This window comes from Urocitellus parryii, chromosome 2 (genome assembly GCF_045843805.1).
Source record: "Urocitellus parryii isolate mUroPar1 chromosome 2, mUroPar1.hap1, whole genome shotgun sequence".
Classification (NCBI taxonomy): domain Eukaryota; kingdom Metazoa; phylum Chordata; class Mammalia; order Rodentia; family Sciuridae; genus Urocitellus; species Urocitellus parryii.
Window position 1 is genome coordinate 140,597,464 of NC_135532.1, and position 8,422 is coordinate 140,605,885.

The window sequence follows — 8,422 nt, forward strand, 5'->3', positions numbered from 1 at the left end:
CTGAGTAATATTCCGTTGTGTATATAAACCAGTGTCTTTATCCATTCATCTACTGAAGGGCATCTAGGTTGGTTTCAAAATTTAAATATTGTGAATTGTGCTTCTATAAACATTGATGTGGCTGCGTCACTGTAGAATGCTGTTTTTAAGTCCTTTGTGTATAGACCAAGGAGATGGATAGCTAGGTCAAATGGTGGTTCCTTTCCCAATTTTCCAAGGAATCTCCATACTGCTTTACATGTTGGTTGCACCAACTTGCAGTCCAACCAGGAATGTATGAGTGTGCCTTTTTCCCCACATCCTCGCCAACACTTTTTGTTGTTTGTGTTCTTCATAGCTGCCATTCTGACTGGAGTGATATGAAATCTTAGAGTGGTTTTGATTTGCATTTCTCTAATTGCTGGAGAAGTTGAACATTTTTTTTTCATGTTGTTGATTGATTGTATATCATCTTCTGAGAAGTGTCTGAGGTATTACAGTTTCTATCCTATAATCTTATAGGTCCTTGGCCCATTTATTAATTGGGTTATTTGTTTTTTGGTGTTAAGATTTTTGAGTTCTTTATATATTCTAGAGATTAGTGCTCTATCTGATGTGCATGTGGTAAAAATTTGCTCCCAGAATGTAGGTTCTTTATTCACCTCACTAATTGTTTCTTTTGCTGAGAAGAAGCTTTTCAGTTTGAATTCATCCCATTTTTTGATTCTTGATTTCTTGTGCTATAGGAGTCTTATTAAGGAAGTTGGGACCTAATCCAACATGATGAAGACTTAGGCCTACTTTTTCTTCTATTAGGTGCAGGGTGTCTGGTTTAATTCCTAGGTCCTTGATCCAATTTGAGTTTTGTGCATGGTGAGAGATAGGGGCTTAATTTTATATTGTTGCAGATGGATTTTCAGTTCTTCCAGCACCATTTGTTGAAGTTTCTTCAATATATGTTTTTGGTGCCTTTGTCTAATATAAGATAACTGTAGTTATGTGGGTTAGTTTCTGTGTCGTCTATTCTGTACCATTGGTCTACCAGTCTATTGTGGTGCCAACACCATGCTGTTTTTGTTACTATTTCTCTGTAGTATAGTTTAAATTTGGTATTGTGATGCCACCTCCTTCACTCTTCTTGCTAAGGATTGTTTTGACTATTCTGGATCTCTTATTTTTCCAGATGAATTTTATGATTGCTTTTTCTATTTCTATGAGGAATGCCATTGGAATTTTGATTGGAATTGCATTAAATCTGTATAATGCTTTGGTATGGTCATTTTAACAATATTAATTCTGCCTATCCAAGAACAAGTTAGATATTTTCATTTTCTAAGGTCTTCTTTAATTTCTTTCTTTAGTGTTCTGTAGTTTTCATTGTAGAGGTCTTTCATCTCTTTCATTAAGTTGATTCCCAAGAATTTTTTTTTGAGGCCATTGTAATTGGGTTGTTTTCCTAGTTTCTCCTTTAGAGGATGTGTCACTTATGTACAGAAATGCCTTTTATTTATGGGTGTCAATTTTATATCCTGCTACTTTGCTGAATTCATTTATTAGTTCTAGAAGTTTTCTGGTGGATTTTTTTTTGGATTCTCTAGGTATAGAATAATGTAGTTGGCAAATAGTGATAGTAAAGTGTATTGGTGTAGATTTGTTATAATCTTGTACATTTTGTGTCCTGTAAGCCCTTGTATTTGATTTTCCAAGTCATTTTTCATGTTTGGGAAATTTTCTGATATTATTTCATTGAATAGATTGTGCATTCCTTTGGTTTGAATTTCTGTGCCTTCCTCTAACCCAATACATCTTAGATTTGGTCTTTTGATGTTTTCCCATAATACTTGGATGTTCTGTTCATAGTTTCTTATCATCTTCACTGTGTGTTCTTATTTTCAAGATTGTGTATTTTGTCTTCATTATCTGACGTTCTGTCTTCCAAGTAATCTAGTCTGTTGGTGATGCTTTCTACTAAATTTTTATTTCATTTATTGTTTCCTTCTTTTCAAGGATTTCTGATTTGTTTCTTTCCCCCCCCAGAATTTCTATATCTTTCTTGACGTAGTCTTTTGCTACCTATATTCGTTGCCTTATCTCTTTGTTGGTGTCATCAATAGTTGCCTGTATTTGCTCCCTTAGGTCATTCTTTAATTAGTAGATCATTTTAATTATGTACATTCTGAACTCCTTCTCTGACATTTCATAAACTGTGCTGTCCATGGTTTTTATTATTATAGTATCTTGGTTGGTTTTATTATTGTAGTTTATATATATATATATTTATATATATATATATATATATATATATATATATATATATATTATACTTTTTTTATTGTAAAATCTTGTTTGGTTTGGGGCAATTTTCTCGCTTGTTTTTTCATGTTGTCTATGTGTCTTCCTTTCTTGCAGGGAGGATCTGAGGTATTACAGTTTCTATCCTATAATCTTATAGTGTCCCTGCAGATTGCCTGTACCTCACCTTGGTGTTGGGCTTCTAGACCCTGGCCAGTGTCCCATTAAAAATGCTACTGCAACTAAATGTAGTCATGGAAATAGTGGAGATAACTCAAGATAGCAGTGAGTGGGGATGTCCCAAGATGGATGCAACCACTTTCAGAGATGGGGCTGAAAGGGTAGGCAGTCTGTTTGGAGATGCAGCTGCCTCTAGGTCCTATCTGTTGTCCCAAGGTGGAAGCTACTGCATGGGGAGGGCTATGGTAATGGCTGCAGTGCCCCAAGATGGAGGTGGGGTAGGCATTCGTTCCATTGTGGGTCTGCTGGTTGGCAGGGGCAGTCCTGGGCTGGGGCCTAGGCTCCAGAGTCAGATGTGGTTTCTTCTGAGACTTTTATGCTTGAGTGGCATGTGCAATTTTAAAATGAAATAGAAAGAAAAACTCAATCAGCTTCTCAAAGAAAATAGTTGAATGTGGGTTACAGTGGACACTTCTGCTTATTCAATAGCAATTATATGCTAGAACTGACCCTGAATTTGCTTTCTTTCTGCTAATAATAATTATATATCAGTTAAATAGTTCCAACTGATTACTAGTTCTAAGAAAACTTAAATATCCAAAACTCATTTCCACATAATGTTAATCAGGAGCTTACTTTTTGCCAAATTCTAGGCCTACTTTAAACATTTGTGAGTCTCATATGGTGACCGTGTTGGTTCACCTTTGTGACAAGTCATGGTTGTCATATTTCCCTGAAGAAAACTGTGGGACTCCTAGTCTTGATAATGGGACAGAAGATTGAGACTGGTATCATTTCAGGAAATCTAGGGCAAATTATGTGCCATATACAAGAACAGGCCTAAGATGCCTGACAAAGAAAGTGAGGGTATAATTTATTGTGCTGAACTGTTCCTGGAGAGCAATTCCTGTGGGAAGGGATTGATTCTGGGTTTCTGAAATTCTAAGAAACAATGTCAGAAAGAAACCAAAGAACCTGGTGAATTAATTGGAATATCCATGATAAGCCCACTGGTTCCAGTGTATTCTTTGAAATGCATGACTGGTATGAACTTTGTTTTTCACTCTGTTTTTAAAATCTTTTTAGCAAACGGAATGAATCTTTCTTTTGATTGTGTTTATAACTGAATTACCATCTGCTATTTGGAAATCATAATTAGTTTTGAAATTTACATTTAAATATAAATTGTGCGCTGCCACACTGATTGGTTTGAGTCTAGGATAAGAAGAGAATTATTCTTATGGTTTGGTCTTATTATTCACTCCAATGCCTCATCTATTACATGGAATCCCAAATGTATCTTTCAAAGTCTGATTGGTGTACAGAGCTTCAACTGCTTGTTCTTCTTTTCTCAGCTCCCCTTATCTGCAGCACTTCTCATTCATTTAGGACACAGTTTTAATTTCCATGGTCACTGAGGCTTTTCTGTGTTCTCTTAAAGGAAAATTGCCAAGGTTGATAGGTTCAAATTTGACTTTTTTTCCCTAAGTGCATGAATGCATCGCCAAGATCTCCTTGCATCCTTATGTGATTTTGATTTTAATGGCTGATGCACTGCCAGTTGACTCCGGGGACCTAGCAATTACAATAATGTCAGTCCTCAAATCTGATTGTATAAATCCAGAACAGTGTGCTGCTTTTCTTTGTACTTAAAGAATGTGACAAGAACAGTGCCTAGGAATCAATTTAAGAACAATAGGCTGTTGAGTTAAAGTATCCCTAAGAGGTATTTTCACAATGCTTTGTAATTTTCAGTAGATGCAATCATTAAATCTAGATTTTCAACCTACCCTTTCCATGATTTATTGAGCAACCTTGGGTAAGTTGCCCTAATGCCTCAGAAATTCCTCATTTGTAAAATGAGGGTTTAGACTAGATGCCTCCCCTTTCATATTCCTAAACTTTATGATTAATAAAATTATTCCGAAGAACACTTTTGTATTAACCTTGCTTTGATGAATGCAAAGGGAACCACAGTAATATTAAACCTCAATTAGGAAAGATTGACATCTTTCTTGCAAAATGGCAGAATAGACATTCTCAGTCCTTATTCCTCCACATAAATGTCAATTTTGATAACTGCAGATGAGAGTACATTTATGAGAGTTCAGGAGTCCAGTGAAGAGGTCCTAGAATCCTATTGAAGCAAAAAATCTGAGAATCAAATCCTTGAAGAGTGTAACAAAAACAGTTTCACTTTATCTACATCTCCCCTTCTCCAAAGCAGCACGTCTGTGTGCCAAGAGAGATGTCGTTCATGGGTGAAAGTGAGACTGTCACGGATATTAAACTTCCCTAGTCATATGGAAAGCTGCCCAAGTGATTCACTTTTTCTTATCTCACTTAGAAGACTGAGGGGTTTGGCATGGATAAATAGTCCACACATATCTAGGATCTTGCAAAAGGGGTGAAGTTTCATAGCAACTGGGTCAGGGAACTCAACAAAGGGTCATGATTTCTATTAATCACCTCATAGAATGAGGTCTATCCATGAACCTCATAGGATGCATCACCTGGGGACTTCCAAGCACATGCAGTACCTGTGCTCTGTGCCTCTCCTTTGATCCCCAGGTGCCACCCCATGTATGCTCCCATAGATAGTGCCCATGAGCTTCTACAGATTATGCACAAACATACAAGGTTAACTTAACTTGGCTAGTTTGAAAGATGTTGCTTAACCTTGAAAATTTCAGGGTATTACTCTAGGAAAAATAACAAGGAAACTTTTAGCACCTGGCTTGTCTTTGTTTTTCTCTCTTTCTTTTTTTCTCCAGAGCTGCATATTGAACCTAGGACCTCGAGCATGCTAGGCAAGCACTCCACCATTGAGTGTTCAATTTTTTAAAACAATTTTGTACAGGGTGACAGATAGGGATTTAGTTTCAATCTTCCATATGTGAATATTCAGTTTTTCTGCCACCAATTTATGTTTTTGGCATCTTTATCAAGAATTGGTTGGCTGTAAATGCATGAATTTATTTCTGGGGACTCTATTTTGTTTCATTGGTCTACATGCCTGTTTTAGGCCAAAACTATACTGCTTTGGTTATAACGATTCTGTAGTGTGTTTTAAAATCAGATGTTGTGATAATTTCATCACTGCTATTTTTACTTAGGATTGCTTTTGTTCTTCAGGATCTTTTGTGTTTCCATGTGAGTTTTATGATTGTTTTTCCTAGTCTGAAGAAAGACACTAGTGTTTTATGGGGATTGCATTGAATCTGTAATCACTTTTGGTAATAGGGCACTTTAACAATCCAATTGATAAATATGGGAGATCTTTTCACTATCTAGTGTCTTATTCAGTGTTTTGTAATTTCCATTATAGAGTTCTTTCAAATTCTCAGCTAGGTTTATTTGTAGGTATTTTATTCATATTTCTTGAGACCATTGACAAATGGAATTGCTTTCCTGATTTCTTTCTCAGTGAATTCATTATTATTTTTTGTCTGTTCTTTTTAGTTGTACATGACAATAGAATGTATTTTGACTTATCAAACATACATGGAGTATAACTTCCCATTTTGTGGGTGTACAGTTGTGGAATTACACTGGTGGTGTATTCATATGCGAACATAGGAAAGTTATGTCTGATTCATTCTACTGTCTACTGTCTTTCCCATTCCCAAATGTGAACAAACTCTCCAACTTCTGGCATTGTGAGGCAGCATCCACATATCAGAGAGAACACTTGACCTTTGGTTTTTGGGATTGGCTTATTTTGCTTAGCATGGTATTCTCCAGTTCCATCCATTTACTGGCAAATGCCATAATTTCATTCTACTTTGAGTCATATTTCATTATGTATATGTACCACATCTCTTTATCTATTCCTCTGTTGGAGGGCACCTAGGTTGATTCCATAGCTTAGCTGTTGTGAATTGAGCTGCTGTAAACATTGATGTATCCACATGACTATAATATACTGATTTTAAGTCCTTTGTGTATATGCTGAGGAGTGGCACAACTGAGTCAAATAGTGGCTCCATTCCAAGTTTTCTGAGGAACCTCCCTACTGATATTCAGAGTGGTTGCACCAATTTGCAGACCCACCAGCAATGTATGAGTGAACCTTTTCCCCCACGTCCTTGCCAACATTTATTTTTACTTGTATTCTTGATAATTGCCATTCTGACTGGAGATGAAATCTCAGTGAGGTTTAATTTGCAAGTAAATTCATTATTGGTGTATAGAAAAGCTATTGATTTTTGTATGTCAATTTTGTATCTTGTTACTTCACTGAATTTGTTTATTAGTTCGAAGACTTTTTTGGTGAAGTCTTTGGGGTTTTCTAAGAATAGAATGATATCATTAGCAAACAGTAATAATTTGACTTCCTCTTTTCCTATTTGTATCCCTTTTATTTCTTTCTCTTGACTTATGGCTCTGGCTAACATTTCTAGTACTGTATTGAATAAGTGATGAGAGTAGACATCCTTATCTTATTCCTGTCCTTAGAGGAAATGCTTTAAGCTTTTCCCCAGTAAGTATGATGCTAGATACAGAGTTGTTATATAAGCCTTCATGATGTTGAGGTATGATCCTTCTATACCTAATATATTAGTATATATTCAGGGATTATATCATAAAAGGATGCTGAACTTTTTCTGCATTATTAAAATGATCATGCTGGATTCTATTTATGTTCTATATTATGCTTATTAATTTGCATATGTTGAACCATCCTTACATTCCTAGAATGGAACTAACTTGCACAATGTATTTTCTTTTCAATGTGCTGTTGAATTCTTTTTTTTTTTTTTTTTGGCAGGGTGCTTTACCATTAAGTTATATCATCAGCCCTCTTAAAAAATTTGTGTTTTGAGACAGAGTCTTACTAAATGTCTGAAGCAGACCTTAAACCTGTAAGTCACTGGGCTTATAGGTATGTGCCAACATGTCTGGCTATACTGTTGAAGTCTATTTGCAAGCATTTCATCAAGAGTCTTTGCATCTTTGTTTATTAGGAATGGTATTCCTATATTCTTTTTTGTTGGTTTTTTATCAGTTTTTGGTAGAAGTATAATTCTGATTTTGTAGAATGAGTTCAGTAGAGTTCCTTCTATTTCATGGAATATTTTAAGAAGCATTAGTATCAATTCTTCTTTAACAGTCTGGTAAAATTTAACAGTGAATCCATCTAGTCCTGGGATTTTCTTTGTTGGGAGACATTTAATTACTGCTTTAGTTGTCTATCTTGTTATTGATATATTTAGTTTTAGTGTTTTTGTTATTGTTCCACATTTTTATTGGTACATTTTAGTTTTACATGATGGGATTTGTTTTTAAATATTTGTATATGCACACAAAGGAACAATATCATTTGGCCAATATAACTCCCCAGCACTTTCTATATTTAGAATTTTTATATTCTCTTGGCTAAGTTTTTATAGGTCACACATGTCCAGAAATTTGTCCATTTCTTTTAATTTTCCATTTATTGGTATATAGTTTTTTCAAAACATTCCCTAATAATCCTTTGAAATTCAGTGCTATCTATTGTAATGTCCCTTTTTTACCCTCTAATTTTATTTTATTTATTTGGGTCTTTATCTTTTTCTTTCATTAATTTACTTAAAGGTTTTTCAATTTTTTTTTTCATAGAGTAAACTCTGTTTCATGTATTGATCTCATAGTCTTTATTTCTGCTCTGATCTTTATTACTTCTTTGCTTCCACTCATTTAAGATTTGGTTTGTTCTTATTTTTCTGAGAACTTAAGAGTTACCACTGGGTTGTTTATTTGAGATATCTCTGTTTGTTTGGATGTAGGCATTTATTACTATAAATTTCTCTCTTAATATTGCTTTTTCTGTATTCCACAGGTTTTGGTATGTTGTGTTTTCATTTTCATTCAATTCTTGAAATTTAAAAAATTTCCTTTTTAATTTTTTCAATGACCCACAGTGTTCATTCATTGTGTTTGTATAATTTCTGTAGTTTCTCTTGCTGTTGACTTCTACTTTCATTCC